Here is a 15,941-nt window from a genome sequence, read left to right on the forward strand (position 1 = left end):
CTGCCCTAGGAATGACATATGGACGGATCATAGATAGACTAATCTATCAACAAATGAAATGACATAATTTTTATAAAAAGGGCTTATCCGAGATTTCCCTATCTATCACTCGGACTATCGGTATTTGGTTTTTGTAAAATTAGCCATGTTTTGATACCTGCAAAATACTTGATTTTAATTTAGCGCATGAAGTCCCAGATTTTGCATACAAGCCCAGTTGACATTGTCAATCAGGCGTCAACCCAAAATCAATTCAATCTTTTGTCCCTTAATTCCACGACTATCTAACTTAGTTCTGCCCTCAGACATATGAACATATGAACAGATGGTAGATAGACTTATCTATCAACAAATGAAATAACATAATTTTTATACAATCCTAAAAAGGGCTTATCCAAGATTTGCCTCTCAAACACTTGGACTATATGTCTTGGCTTTTTCTAAAATTATCCAATAAAGATAGTCCGATTAATTGAGAGGCAAATCTGGGATAAGACCTCAGAGGTTGGGAGGAGGTCGTATGAAAAGATTTAAGGAAATCAGAACTTCCCGAGAGGGTGTAAAGAAGAAGGACTGGGACTAAGAAAGAGCGTGCGCAGCTGGGTGTTAGAATGAGATGTTATTGGTAGTAGTGGCTGTAGTAGTAGCAGAAGATCCTACTAATTCCCAATTTGGCTGATTTATTATTTCAATTTTCGGGATTTTTTGTCAATGACTGATAAACTTGGAAATGTGTAGTGCCTATCTATATAAAATTGTATAAAGTGCCGTCTTTTATTTTGCAGCAGTCGGAAGTTTACTGCACATTGAAGAAAGATAAATAACACGAAATCTGGTCACAAGGTCCTTGAAGACGTGAGGTGACCTCAACTCATGTCAAGTCTGAAGCTGAGAGTCTGAGACCTAACAATAATGAGTGGTAAGACGTTTCAGAAGTATGATATAGTGCTCCAAATTCATAATTATGTTTTAGAATGATCTTACTGATCTATCTTCACTTATTTGTGTTTTTATTTGATACTAGGCTAGCATATCAATCATCTATTGATGAGAAATAGCTTCCAAGATAATACAAACCAACATAGGCTAGGCTAATTAACAAACTTTTACTATGCACCCTCTCCCCACACCAGGGGCATGATTTGCTATGGGGCAGGGGGCAACTGCTTCTCCTAGACCTCATTTTGCCCCCACCAAAAATTTAGGGTAAATTTCTACCAAATCATATTATTGACTTACGCTTAAAGTGAATATACCACTCGATGCCTTTTTTCATGCTGATTGCAAGTATAATAATCATTTCTATCAGAAATGAACTCCCCCTATATATGCCAATTCAGGGCTAGCTTAGGTTAGGTTGTAAAAATATACCCCAAATTGGCATATATAGGGGGGCTGAAATTCATTTCTGATAGAAATGATTATTATATTTGTAATCAGCATAAAGAAGGCATCAAAAGGTGTATTCACGTTTTGTGTGTAATTCAATAATATGATTTGGTAGAAATTTACCAAATTTAGTTTCTCAAAAATAATATAAGCCTGCACAATTCAATCAATCAATCAAGTTTATTATTGTGCCAAAATATCCAAAAGAATAGTACTGGCATGTCAGAAAAAAGACATTAATCACTGTGACATGTTATTATAATGTTTACAAAAGTATGGCTCAAAGGAATAATTGTATTACACACTACACTTAGCTGGAGGTAGCTTAAATTTTTCTTTTCTCCAGTTTGACCCCCAGATAGGGTGTGGATTTTCAGGAGCTGGCTGAAACTCTGGCAGGATGCTAGGCTATGAAAAAGATCCAACAATAGGCAGGACCTTCCAAAAGTCATGAGCAACTTGTGTTGCTTGGCAGATAGTGTATTCAGGCCTAGTGATGTCAGACTCTCCTTATGATCTATATTTGTGCCCAAGGATGATTCAACATGTGCGTTTTTGAAATCACTCAATTTTAAGATCCTGAGCTTTGGTGAGTCTAGGGTGCCAAACCTGTTATCCAGGACAGGACAAATGTAGGCTTATAGAGGTTTGGCCAAGTTGTGGTGGGATAGTCCAAATCTTCATACTTGACTTACTTTGACTTATGTCTCCTGCCGGGCGCTGCTCGGCGTAGAGAGTGACTTCTGCCTCCTCCATCCACTTTGGTCCATGGCAAGCGTTTGCACATCGCTCAACCTGATATTTGCCATTGCCAGGAACTTGGACAGGCTGTCAGACCATCGTTTCTTCGGTCACCGCGAGGTCGCTTCCAACCGGCTTTGACAGGGTCAAAGTCATGGATCATTTTCGCAGGTATGTGTGGAGGCATTCGAAGTAGGTGTCCGAACCATCGTAGTGTTCGCTCGGCTGCTTGGGTCGAAAACCGAGACTGCTTTCCGAGGCTATGTAGTCACTTTGCGTAGCACTTGATTTTCAGGTGGAGGGTCGCTAGCCCAACCGACCCTAGGCCTGGAATCTGATTAGAGCTAGGTTTAACCTAGATACTGATATTTCCGGGGTGGGCTCCACCCGCCACATGAGGTTGCAGCAACCCTGATCAGAGTGTTTAGTTAGGGGATGACCCCATATCCAGAGGCACGTGGTCAGCAGACAAGGTCTGCATCATTCCGGACAAACTCCATTCGCCTCCAAATCTTCATAGCTGGGCAAATTGTATGAGAAGACTGGCTCCTCTCTGTACCAATTTGGAGGTTTGGGATTCCCAGCCAAGGTTATTGTTGATTATGATCCCAAGAATTTTTGTGGACTCCACTGCTTTAAGATCAACCTCAGGTTCTATTTGTTCTGGAATATGCTTTGTAAAGTTGACTTGGAGGACCACACTTTTTTCAGTACTGATTTGAAGTGTGGCCTTCCTTGCTTGATGCTGCAAGTCCTCAAGTGTGTGCTTGTGATTTGGATGAGACCAATCAAAAGGTGGGTAGTGTCAATTCATCTGCAAATTTTAGTCTATGTTTTAGTTGGATTACCAGCTTGTTTACAGCTATGAGGAAAGCCAGCAGCCCAAGTTTGGTACCCGGAGGGACTCTGCAGGTGATGGGGAGGAACTTTGACATCTTTGTTGTCTGTGTATTTTTAAGCTCAATGCATTGCATCCTGTCACTCAGGAAACTAAATCTATAACTAACTAAAACTATCTACAGAAATGGGTCAGTTTTCTTTTATATATCTTTACTTTTTGTAACTATATGGCTCATTTTCAGTTTTCCCTGTCATTTTCACTTGATTTAGGAAAATTGGCTTCATCTTTGCACTCTCCCCCCATATTTTGATAAAATTATTCCACTGTCCCACACCCTTAAACAGGATCAGGCTTTTAAGCAATCTTGATTTTACTTTTTGATTGACTTTATTTGTTATCCTGAATTAACTAGGCCTATTGATGAGCTAATTGTTGCTTGCTTGTTTCTATACAGTTTATTGGCAAGAAAATAATAAACTTACAATTATCAATTACACTTTCTAAACCCTTCTAGAATTACAAGCAACCCTATGACATCTCTGTTATTCCTATCTTAGTTGTTACAAAAGAAACAGGTCTTCACATGCACATTTTCTGACAATTTTATGGTTTACATTATGAAAAGCCATAGAAAAATGCCTTGTAAGCTTAACTGACACCAGACACTCCAAGACACAAGAATTCCTCAAACACTTAAGGCAGACAAAGCATCAACAGATCCTTATCAAAATCATAGTTTTTCAATCATCCAAGCATCAATCAGGCCACAGAAAATTGATGACAGGGCTTTAAACCTACACCAAGGGGGCTCACCCCTATGCCCTCCCAGTATTTGCCCGTGTTAGGATTTTTATAGTAAAATTTGTGGTAATTCTCCCTCTCTCCTCCCTGAAAAATACTGGCAAAATCCAAGTAAATACAACAAAGAAGCTTGTTTTCTTGAAGCATTGCTGTGCAAAAGTTGGATTTTGATTAAAAGAATCAGGTTTGATAAGGAGGTAGCCCTCCTTGAATTTTATACAACCCTGGTTATGCTTTTTTTAAAGGTAAGAACAAACATGAATAAAAAAACAACAACAATAAACAGATTCTATGTAAAAGTACAAAAATGATGCTAAAACATAAAGAATAGAAACTATTCCCTACATTTTGGGGTGGGGATGTATCCCCTCTTCAACTCTCTGCTCTGTACATTAAAGTTTCACTTTTTATCCTTATTCTTCAAGATCAACCGTTTTTAACACAGGGATTATTGAACAGAAATAGGGATTCTTTTAAAGTCCTATAATACCCTATAAAATACCCCCAGTTTGTGTCTGATTTTACCATCACATTTTGGTTCCCACTCAAAAGCAAAGGGAAAGTTTTGCTGTTGGTAAAATTAGAATGAAAAAAGAATAGTTTCCTTTCTACAAACTGTTCTAATTCGTTTGTATTCCTGGATCTGCCTCTGTTTCTAAGCTGTTAATAGGCCTATATCAAAATTGCAGTTCTTATAAAACATTCCCAAATTTCCTGCTAAAATAAGAAATTATACTAATGGCGGTAGACATGCAGAAGCTCACTTTTTAGGGAGAAATCTTCACAGCATTTATATCTGAAGCATTCCCCTACTCTCCCTTCCAGGTTTTAAATGTATCTTCTTAGAAAAATAAACCATATTTCAAAAAGCTATTAGCTACAAACAAGAAAGATATAGTTGCAGCCAAGTTAGGGAAATGAGCTAAGGCAATGACAGAATAAGACTAAGTAACAAAAATGCAATGGTATATTATATCACATTTAAATTTTATCTTCTTAGAAAAATAAACCATATTTCAAAAAGCTATTAGCTACAAACAAGAAGGATTTAGTAACAGACAAGTTTGGGAAATGAGCTAAGGCAATGACAGAATAAGACAAAGTAACAAAAATGCATGGTATATTATATCACATTTAAATTTTATCTTCTTAGAAAAATAAATCATATTTCAAAAAGCTATTAGCTACAAACAAGAAGGATTTAGTAACAGACAAGTTTGGGAAATGAGCTAAGGCAATGACAGAATAAGACAAAGTAACAAAAATGCATGGTATATTATATCACATTTAAATTTTATCTTCTTAGAAAAATAAACCATATTTCAAAAAGCTATTAGCTACAAACAAGAAGGATTTAGTAACAGACAAGTTTGGGAAATGAGCTAAGGCAATGACAGAATCAGACAAAGTAACAAAAATGCATGGTATATTATATCACATTTACATTTTACCTTCTTAGAAAAATAAACCATATTTCAAAAAGCTATTAGCTACAAACAAGAAGGATTTAGTAACAGACAAGTTTGGGAAATGAGCTAAGGCAATGACAGAATAAGACAAAGTAACAAAAATGCATGGTGTATTATATCACATTTAAATTTTACCTTCTTAGAAAAATAAACCATATTTCAAAAAGCTATTAGCTACAAACAAGAAAGATATAGTTACAGCCAAGTTAGGGAAATGAGCTAAGGCAATGACAGAATAAGACAAAGTAACAAAAATGCAATGGTATATTATATCACATTTAAATTTTACCTTCTTAGAAAAATAAACCATATTTTAAAAAGCTATTAGCTACAAACAAGAAGGATTTAGTAACAGACAAGTTTGGGAAATGAGCTAAGGCAATGACAGAATAAGACAAAGTAACAAAAATTCATGGTATATTATATCACATTTAAATTTTATCTTCTTAGAAAAATAAGTCATATTTCAAAAAGCTATTAGCTAAAAACAAGAATGATTTAGTAACAGACAAGTTTGGGAAATGAGCTAAGGCATTGACAGAATAAGACTAAGTAACAAAAATGCATGGTATATTATATCACATTTAAATTTTATATTCTTAGAAAAATAAAACATATTTCAAAAAGCTATTAGCTACAAACAAGAATGATTTAGTAAAAGACAAGTTTGGGACATGAGATAAGGCAATGACAGAATAAGACAAAGTAACAAAAATGCATGGTATATTATATCACATTTAAATTTTATCTTCTTAGAAAAATAAACCATATTTCAAAAAGCTATTAGCTACAAACAAGAAGGATTTAGTAACAGACAAGTTTGGGAAATGAGCTAAGGCAATGGCAGAATAAGACAAAGTAACAAAAATGCAATGGTGTATTATATCACATTTAAATTTTATCTTCTTAGAAAAATAAATCATATTTCAAAAAGCTATTAGCTACAAACAAGAAAGATATAGTTACAGACAAGTTAGGGAAATGAGCTAAGGCAATGACAGAATAAGACAAAGTAACAAAAATGCAATGGTATATTATACCACATTTAAATTTTACCTTCTTAGAAAAATAAACCATATTTCAAAAAGCTATTAGCTACAAACAAGAAGGATTTAGTAACAGACAAGTTTGGGAAATGAGCTAAGGCAATGACAGAATAAGACAAAGTAAAAAAAATGCATGGTATATTATATCACATTTAAATGTTATCTTCTTAGAAAAATAAATCATATTTCAAAAAGCTATTAGCTACAAACAAGAAGGATTTAGTAACAGACAAGTTTGGGAAATGAGCTAAGGCAATGACAGAATAAGACAAAGTAACAAAAATGCATGGTATATTATATCACATTTAAATTTTAACTTCTTAGAAAAATAAACCATATTTCAAAAAGCTATTAGCTACAAACAAGAAAGATATAGTTACAGCCAAGTTAGGGAAATGAGCTAAGGCAATGACAGAATAAGACAAAGTAACAAAAATGCATGGTATATTATATCACATTTAAATTTTAACTTCTTAGAAAAATAAACCATATTTCAAAAAGCTATTAGCTACAAACAAGAAGGATTTAGTAACAGACAAGTTTGGGAAATGAGCTAAGGCAATGACAGAATAAGACAAAGTAAAAAAAATGCATGGTATATTATATCACATTTAAATGTTATCTTCTTAGAAAAATAAATCATATTTCAAAAAGCTATTAGCTACAAACAAGAAGGATTTAGTAACAGACAAGTTTGGGAAATGAGCTAAGGCAATGACAGAATAAGACAAAGTAACAAAAATGCATGGTATATTATATCACATTTAAATTTTACCTTCTTAGAAAAATAAAACATATTTCAAAAAGCTATTAGCTACAAACAAGAAGGATTTAGTAACAGACAAGTTTGGGAAATGAGCTAAGGCAATGACAGAATAAGACAAAGTAACAAAAATGCATGGTTTATTATATCACATTTAAATTTTAACTTCTTAGAAAAATAAATCATATTTCAAAAAGCTATTATCTACAAACAAGAAAGATATAGTTACAGCCAAGTTAGGGAAATGAGCTAAGGCAATGACAGAATAAGACAAAGTAACAAAAATGCAATGGTATATTATATCACATTTAAATTTTACCTTCTTAGAAAAGTAAACCATATTTCAAAAAGCTATTAGCTACAAACAAGAAGGATTTAGTAACAGACAAGTTTGGGAAATGAGCTAAGGCAATGACAGAATAAGACAAAGTAACAAAAATGCATGGTATATTATATAACATTTAAATTTTATCTTCTTAGAAAAATAAACCATATTTCAAAAAACTATTAGCTACAAACAAGAAGGATTTAGTAACAGACAAGTTTGGGAAATGAGCTAAGGCAATGACAGAATAAGACAAAGTAACAAAAATGCATGGTGTATTATATCACATTTAAATTTTACCTTCTTAGAAAAATAAACCATATTTCAAAAAGGTATTAGCTACAAACAAGAAAGATATAGTTACAGCCAAGTTAGGGAAATGAGCTAAGGCAATGACAGAATAAGACAAAGTAACAAAAATGCAATGGTATATTATATCACATTTAAATTTTACCTTCTTAGAAAAGTAAACCATATTTCAAAAAGCTATTAGCTACAAACAAGAAGGATTTAGTAACAGACAAGTTTGGGAAATGAGCTAAGGCAATGACAGAATAAGACAAAGTAACAAAAATGCATGGTGTATTATATCACATTTAAATTTTATCTTCTTAGAAAAATAAGCCATATTTCAAAAAGCTATTAGCTACAAACAAGAAGGATTTAGTAACAGACAAGTTTGGGAAATGAGCTAAGGCAATGACAGAATAAGACAAAGTAAAAAAAATGCATGGTATATTATATCACATTTAAATGTTATCTTCTTAGAAAAATAAATCATATTTCAAAAAGCTATTAGCTACAAACAAGAAGGATTTAGTAACAGACAAGTTTGGGAAATGAGCTAAGGCAATGACAGAATAAGACAAAGTAACAAAAATGCATGGTATATTATATCACATTTAAATGTTATCTTCTTAGAAAAATAAATCATATTTCAAAAAGCTATTAGCTACAAACAAGAAGGATTTAGTAAAAGACAAGTTTGGGAAATGAGCTAAGGCAATGACAGAATAAGACAAAGTAACAAAAATGCATGGTATATTATATCACATTTAAATTTTATCTTCTTAGAAAAATAAACCATATTTCAAAAAGCTATTAGCTACAAACAAGAAGGATTTAGTAACAGACAAGTTTGGGAAATGAGCTAAGGCAATGACAGAATAAGACAAAGTAACAAAAATGCATGGTATATTGTATCACATTTAAATTTTACCTTCTTAGAAAAATAAACCATATTTCAAAAAGCTATTAGCTACAAACAAGAAGGATTTAGTAACAGACAAGTTTGGGAAATGAGCTAAGGCAATGACAGAATAAGACAAAGTAACAAAAATGCATGGTATATTATATCACATTTAAATTTTACCTTCTTAGAAAAATAAATCATATTTCAAAAAGCTATTAGCTACAAACAAGAAAGATATAGTTACAGCCAAGTTAGGGAAATGAGCTAAGGCAATGACAGAATAAGACAAAGTAACAAAAATGCAATGGTATATTATATCACATTTAAATTTTACCTTCTTAGAAAAATAAACCATATTTCAAAAAGCTATTAGCTACAAACAAGAAGGATTTAGTAACAGACAAGTTTGGGAAATGAGCTAAGGCAATGACAGAATAAGACAAAGTAACAAAAATGCATGGTATATTATATCACATTTAAATGTTATCTTCTTAGAAAAATAAATCATATTTCAAAAAGCTATTAGCTACAAACAAGAAGGATTTAGTAACAGACAAGTTTGGGAAATGAGCTAAGGCAATGACAGAATAAGACAAAGTAACAAAAATGCATGGTATATTATATCACATTTAAATTTTTTCTTCTTAGAAAAATAAACCATATTTCAAAAAGCTATTAGCTACAAACAAGAAGGATTTAGTAACAGACAAGTTTGGGAAATGAGCTAAGGCAATGACAGAATAAGACAAAGTAACAAAAATGCATGGTATATTGTATCACATTTAAATTTTACCTTCTTAGAAAAATAAACCATATTTCAAAAAGCTATTAGCTACAAACAAGAAAGATATAGTTACAGCCAAGTTAGGGAAATGAGCTAAGGCAATGACAGAATAAGACAAAGTAACAAAAATGCAATGGTATATTATATCACATTTAAATTTTACCTTCTTAGAAAAATAAACCATATTTCAAAAAGCTATTAGCTACAAACAAGAAGGATTTAGTAACAGACCAGTTTGGGAAATGAGCTAAGTCAATGACAGAATAAGACAAAGTAACAAAAATGCATGGTCTATTATATCACATTTAAATTTTACCTTCTTAGAAAAATAAACCATATTTCAAAAAGCTATTAGCTACAAACAAGAAAGATATAGTTACAGCCAAGTTAGGGAAATGAGCTAAGGCAATGACAGAATAAGACAAAGTAACAAAAATGCAATGGTATATTATATCACATTTAAATTTTACCTTCTTAGAAAAATAAACCATATTTCAAAAAGCTATCAGCTACAAACAAGAAGGATTTAGTTACAGACAAGTTTGGGAAATGAGCTAAGGCAATGACAGAATAAGACAAAGTAACAAAAATGCATGGTATATTATATCACATTTAAATTTTACCTTCTTAGAAAAATAAACCATATTTCAAAAAGCTATTAGCTACAAACAAGAATGATTTAGTAACAGACAAGTTTGGGAAATGAGCTAAGGCAATGACAGAATAAGACAAAGTAAAAAAAATGCATGGTATATTATATCACATTTAAATGTTATCTTCTTAGAAAAATAAATCATATTTCAAAAAGCTATTAGCTACAAACAAGAAGGATTTAGTAACAGACAAGTTTGGGAAATGAGCTAAGGCAATGGCAGAATAAGACAAAGTAACAAAAATGCATGGTATATTATATCAAATTTAAATTTTACCTTCTTATAAAAATAAACCATATTTCAAAAAGATATTAGATAAAACAAGAAGGATTTAGTAACCGACAAGTTTGGGAAATGAGCTAAGGCAATGACAGAATAAGACAAAGTAACAAAAATGCATGGTATATTATATCACATTTAAATTTTATCTTCTTAGAAAAATAAGCCATATTTCAAAAAGCTATTAGCTACAAACAAGAAGGATTTAGTAACAGACAAGTTTGGGAAATGAGCTAAGGCAATGACAGAATAAGACAAAGTAAAAAAAATGCATGGTATATTATATCACATTTAAATGTTATCTTCTTAGAAAAATAAATCATATTTCAAAAAGCTATTAGCTACAAACAAGAAGGATTTAGTAACAGACAAGTTTGGGAAATGAGCTAAGGCAATGACAGAATAAGACAAAGTAACAAAAATGCATGGTATATTATATCACATTTAAATTTTATCTTCTTAGAAAAATAAACCATATTTCAAAAAACTATTAGCTACAAACAAGAAGGATTTAGTAACAGACAAGTTTGGGAAATGAGCTAAGGCAATGACAGAATAAGACAAAGTAACAAAAATGCATGGTATATTGTATCACATTTAAATTTTACCTTCTTAGAAAAATAAACCATATTTCAAAAAGCTATTAGCTACAAACAAGAAGGATTTAGTAACAGACAAGTTTGGGAAATGAGCTAAGGCAATGACAGAATAAGACAAAGTAACAAAAATGCAATGGTATATTATATCACATTTAAATTTTAACTTCTTAGAAAAATAAACCATATTTCAAAAAGCTATTAGCTACAAACAAGAAGGATTTAGTTACAGACAAGTTAGGGAAATGAGCTAAGGCAATGACAGAATAAGACAAAGTAACAAAAATGCAATGGTATATTATATCACATTTAAATTTTACCTTCTTAGAAAAATAAACCATATTTCAAAAAGCTATTAGCTACAAACAAGAAAGATATAGTTACAGCCAAGTTAGGGAAATGAGCTAAGGCAATGACAGAATAAGACAAAGTAACAAAAATGCAATGGTATATTATATCACATTTAAATTTTACCTTCTTAGAAAAATAAACCATATTTCAAAAAGCTATTAGCTACAAACAAGAAGGATTTAGTAACAGACAAGTTTGGGAAATGAGCTAAGGCAATGACAGAATAAGACAAAGTAACAAAAATGCATGGTGTATTATATCACATTTAAATTTTACCTTCTTAGAAAAATAAACCATATTTCAAAAAGCTATTAGCTACAAACAAGAAAGATATAGTTACAGCCAAGTTAGGGAAATGAGCTAAGGCAATGACAGAATAAGACAAAGTAACAAAAATGCAATGGTATATTATATCACATTTAAATTTTATCTTCTTAGAAAAATAAACCATATTTCAAAAAGCTATTAGCTACAAACAAGAAGGATTTAGTAACAGACAAGTTTGGGAAATGAGCTAAGGCATTGACAGAATAAGACAAAGTAACAAAAATGCATGGTATATTATATCACATTTAAATTTTATCTTCTTAGAAAAATAAACCATATTTCAAAAAGCTATTAGCTACAAACAAGAAGGATTTAGTAACAGACAAGTTTGGGAAATGAGCTAAGGCATTGACAGAATAAGACAAAGTAACAAAAATGCATGGTATATTATATCACATTTAAATGTTATCTTCTTAGAAAAATAAATCATATTTCAAAAAGCTATTAGCTACAAACAAGAAGGATTTAGTAACAGACAAGTTTGGGAAATGAGCTAAGGCAATGGCAGAATAAGACAAAGTAACAAAAATGCATGGTATATTATATCAAATTTAAATTTTACCTTCTTAGAAAAATAAACAATATTTCAAAACGCTATTAGCTAAAACAAGAAGGATTTAGTAACCGACAAGTTTGGGAAATGAGCTAAGGCAATGACAGAATAAGACAAAGTAACAAAAATGCATGGTATATTATATCACATTTAAATTTTACCTTCTTAGAAAAATAAGCCATATTTCAAAAAGCTATTAGCTAAAAACAAGAAGGATTTAGTAACAGACAAGTTTGGGAAATGAGCTAAGGCATTGACAGAATAAGACAAAGTAACAAAAATGCATGGTATATTATATCACATTTAAATGTTATCTTCTTAGAAAAATAAATCATATTTCAAAAAGCTATTAGCTACAAACAAGAAGGATTTAGTAACAGACAAGTTTGGGAAATGAGCTAAGGCACTGACAGAATAAGACAAAGTAACAAAAATGCATGGTATATTATATCACATTTACATTTTATCTTCTTAGAAAAATAAACCATATTTCAAAAAGATATTAGCTACAAACAAGAAGGATTTAGTAACAGACAAGTTTGGGAAATGAGCTAAGGCAATGACAGAATAAGACAAAGTAACAAAAATGCATGGTATATTATATCACATTTAAATTTTACCTTCTTAGAAAAATAAACCATATTTCAAAAAGCTATTAGCTACAAACAAGAAGGATTTAGTAACAGACAAGTTTGGGAAATGAGCTAAGGCAATGACAGAATAAGACAAAGTAACAAAAATGCAATGGTATATTATATCACATTTAAATTTTACCTTCTTAGAAAAATAAACCATATTTCAAAAAGCTATTAGCTACAAACAAGAAGGATTTAGTTACAGCCAAGTTAGGGAAATGAGCTAAGGCAATGACAGAATAAGACAAAGTAACAAAAATGCAATGGTATATTATATCACATTTAAATTTTACCTTCTTAGAAAAATAAACCATATTTCAAAAAGCTATTAGCTACAAACAAGAAGGATTTAGTAATAGACAAGTTTGGGAAATGAGCTAAGTCAATGACAGAATAAGACTAAGTAACAAAAATGCATGGTATATTATATCACATTTAAATGTTATCTTCTTAGAAAAATAAATCATATTTCAAAAAGCTATTAGCTACAAACAAGAAGGATTTAGTTACAGCCAAGTTAGGGAAATGAGCTAAGGCAATGACAGAATAAGACAAAGTAACAAAAATGCAATGGTATATTATATCACATTTAAATTTTACCTTCTTAAAAAAATAAACCATATTTCAAAAAGCTATTAGCTACAAACAAGAAGGATTTAGTTACAGCCAAGTTAGGGAAATGAGCTAAGGCAATGACAGAATAAGACAAAGTAGCAAAAATGCAATGGTATATTATATCACATTTAAATTTTACCTTCTTAGAAAAATAAACCATATTTCAAAAAGCTATTAGCTACAAACAAGAAGGATTTAGTAACAGACAAGTTTGGGAAATGAGCTAAGGCAATGACAGAATAAGACTAAGTAACAAAAATGCATGGTATATTATATCACATTTAAATGTTATCTTCTTAGAAAAATAAATCATATTTCAAAAAGCTATTAGCTACAAACAAGAAGGATTTAGTAACAGACAAGTTTGGGAAATGAGCTAAGGCAATGACAGAATAAGACTAAGTAACAAAAATGCAAACAAAATCTTTATTTCAAAATTTTCATCGGATGGGTTTGAAAAAACAAGGCGTGGGGGGGGGGCTAGATGCCCCTCGGAATTCTTTTGACTCTTAAAAAGTGACCTTGAAATTTTAATTTCCAATCAAATGAGTCCTCTCAGAAGAAGATCCCTTTCAGGAGAACCATATATGCCCCAGGGCATCACTACCAACGTCTGCCATCGGGCCCTGGGGGGTTGTGTCGTCACCTGAGTTTTTTTGTCTGAGTTCAGAACAATTTTTAACAAAATGGCCATCTCAAAATTTTTTTCAGATACATTTCGGGAAAAGGGGCGTGGAGGGCTAGTTGCCCTACAATCTTGTTTGAATCTCAAAAACTAAACAATAACTTTCAATATCCAATCAAATGAGCCCTCTCTGAAGTTTTTACGAGCATCCCTTCCATAAGCACTATATATTCCCTCAGGGCATAACTTCCAATGCCTGCACTCGGGACCCTGGGGGGCTGTGTTGACCCCGAAGTTTTTGTTATATCGTCTTTGAAATATTTTTTTAAAAAATTACTATCTCAAAGTTCTTATTGAATGGGTTTGAGGGGAAAAGGATGTGGAAGGGGGGGGGCTAGGTGCGCTCCGATCTGGTTTGACTCTTAAAAAGTGAATTAAAAATTTCAAGTTCCAATCAAATGAGTCGTCTTTAAAGTTTATACGAGCATCCTGTCGATAAGAACCATACATGCCCCCAGGGTATAACCTATACGCCTGCTCCCGGAACCTGGGGGATCTTTTCAATACTGGAATTTTTGTTATATGATATTTGAACTTTTTTTTAACCTAATGGCTACCTAAAAAAATTTATCGGATGCATTTGGGAAAAAGGGCTTGGGGGGGGCTGGTTACTATTCAATATCTTTTGACTCTTAAAAAGTGAACCATTTGAATTATTTTCTGCAACTATATTAGATTATTCTTTTACGAACCCAGGCAGGGTAGGCAAAGAGTTTGCGAGAAATGCTGGCATTAGTAAATCGACATGGGGTTCGATTTACCCTCCAAGGAAATAGCTTTAGGTATTAGTAGTGGTACAGGTGGTGGCATCCTTGGCCTAGAGTTTGGCCCTGTTGATCTTTTGGTCACGTTACCATACCTAACGATTATAATCACAATAGCGGTGGTCGCAAGGCTTACTATTATAATAGAGGGTTTACCTTAAAGGTTTAATTCAATTTTTCATTTTCCTCTCTAATATACTCTATATTCTTTTGTATTCTATTTTCTATATTTGATTAAATCTGTTACCCTTTTTGTTGCTCTGTTGTCCCTGCAGGGATAAATTTTTTTATTTTTATAGTTCATCAGCTGTGATATAACACAAAGTGTAATTATTTATTTTAGTTAACTCTAATGTTTGGGACTACTTAGAAGGCTGTTTTAGGGGTGATTCTGGTACACCCTAGACAATTTGAAGCTGTAAGGGCATCGATGAATGGACAGACTCAGGAGTAAAAGAGCTTAGAGGCTGCAGTACCACCTCTTAGTCTCAATAGCTTTTCTTAAATGTCACTAGTAAGTAATGAATTCTAAGAGTGAATGAAGAGAGAGCCTTAAAAGAGCTCGTTGTTATCATTATTGACTTTAAAGTTGATAATAGTAGTATCATAGAATGGGGATATTCATTGGGCTGGTTTTGAAATGTTTGTTGCACATCCCTAAGATAATTAAACCAAAGAAATAAAACATGCACTTCAATATCATTTCCAAATTAGTGACATACGACTTTTATTTCGTCTTCTTTATGCTTGTGTCAAATTTGGATAAAAATTGCGTGAAGACTGTAGAATACAGTTTTTAAGTGTTATCGATTATACGCAGCTCGCAACCACTACTTCTTTTGCAGGTGGAATATTGTTTTTACGGTCTTTTATGCTTTTAAGGTCTGAAAAACTACATGAAAACAGATCCTAATAAGAAAAAAAAAACAGCTGTCAGTTAAAGCATAGCTGTATAATATTAACACTACCTAAAAAAAATAGAGTGAAGGGGGTTCTTATGCGTTAGTTCTTATGCATGCAATATTAGTGCATTTTTTAATCTAGAACATGTACTTGTTTATATGCTGATAAATTATTTCTGGAATGAAAAATATTGAACTTCTAAAATCAGCTGTTATGCTAATAAAAAAAT

At 32.0% G+C, this 15,941-nt stretch overlaps 1 protein-coding gene across 1 annotated transcript in view; it reads left to right on the plus strand.

The window, feature by feature from the left end:
- The first annotated feature begins 759 nt into the window (after positions 1-759).
- The window catches only part of LOC148953356 (protein arginine N-methyltransferase 3-like), a 48,161-nt gene continuing 32,979 nt past the window's right edge, over positions 760-15,941 (plus strand). The window contains exon 1 of the mRNA XM_089087640.1: positions 760-919. The gene's annotated coding sequence lies outside the window, so the exon portion shown is untranslated. The remainder of the gene's footprint in view (positions 920-15,941) is intronic.

Source organism: Artemia sp. Qi Xiang Cuo, chromosome 4 (genome assembly GCF_049724085.1).
Source record: "Artemia sp. Qi Xiang Cuo chromosome 4, ASM4972408v1, whole genome shotgun sequence".
NCBI classification, from domain to species: domain Eukaryota; kingdom Metazoa; phylum Arthropoda; class Branchiopoda; order Anostraca; family Artemiidae; genus Artemia; species Artemia sp. Qi Xiang Cuo.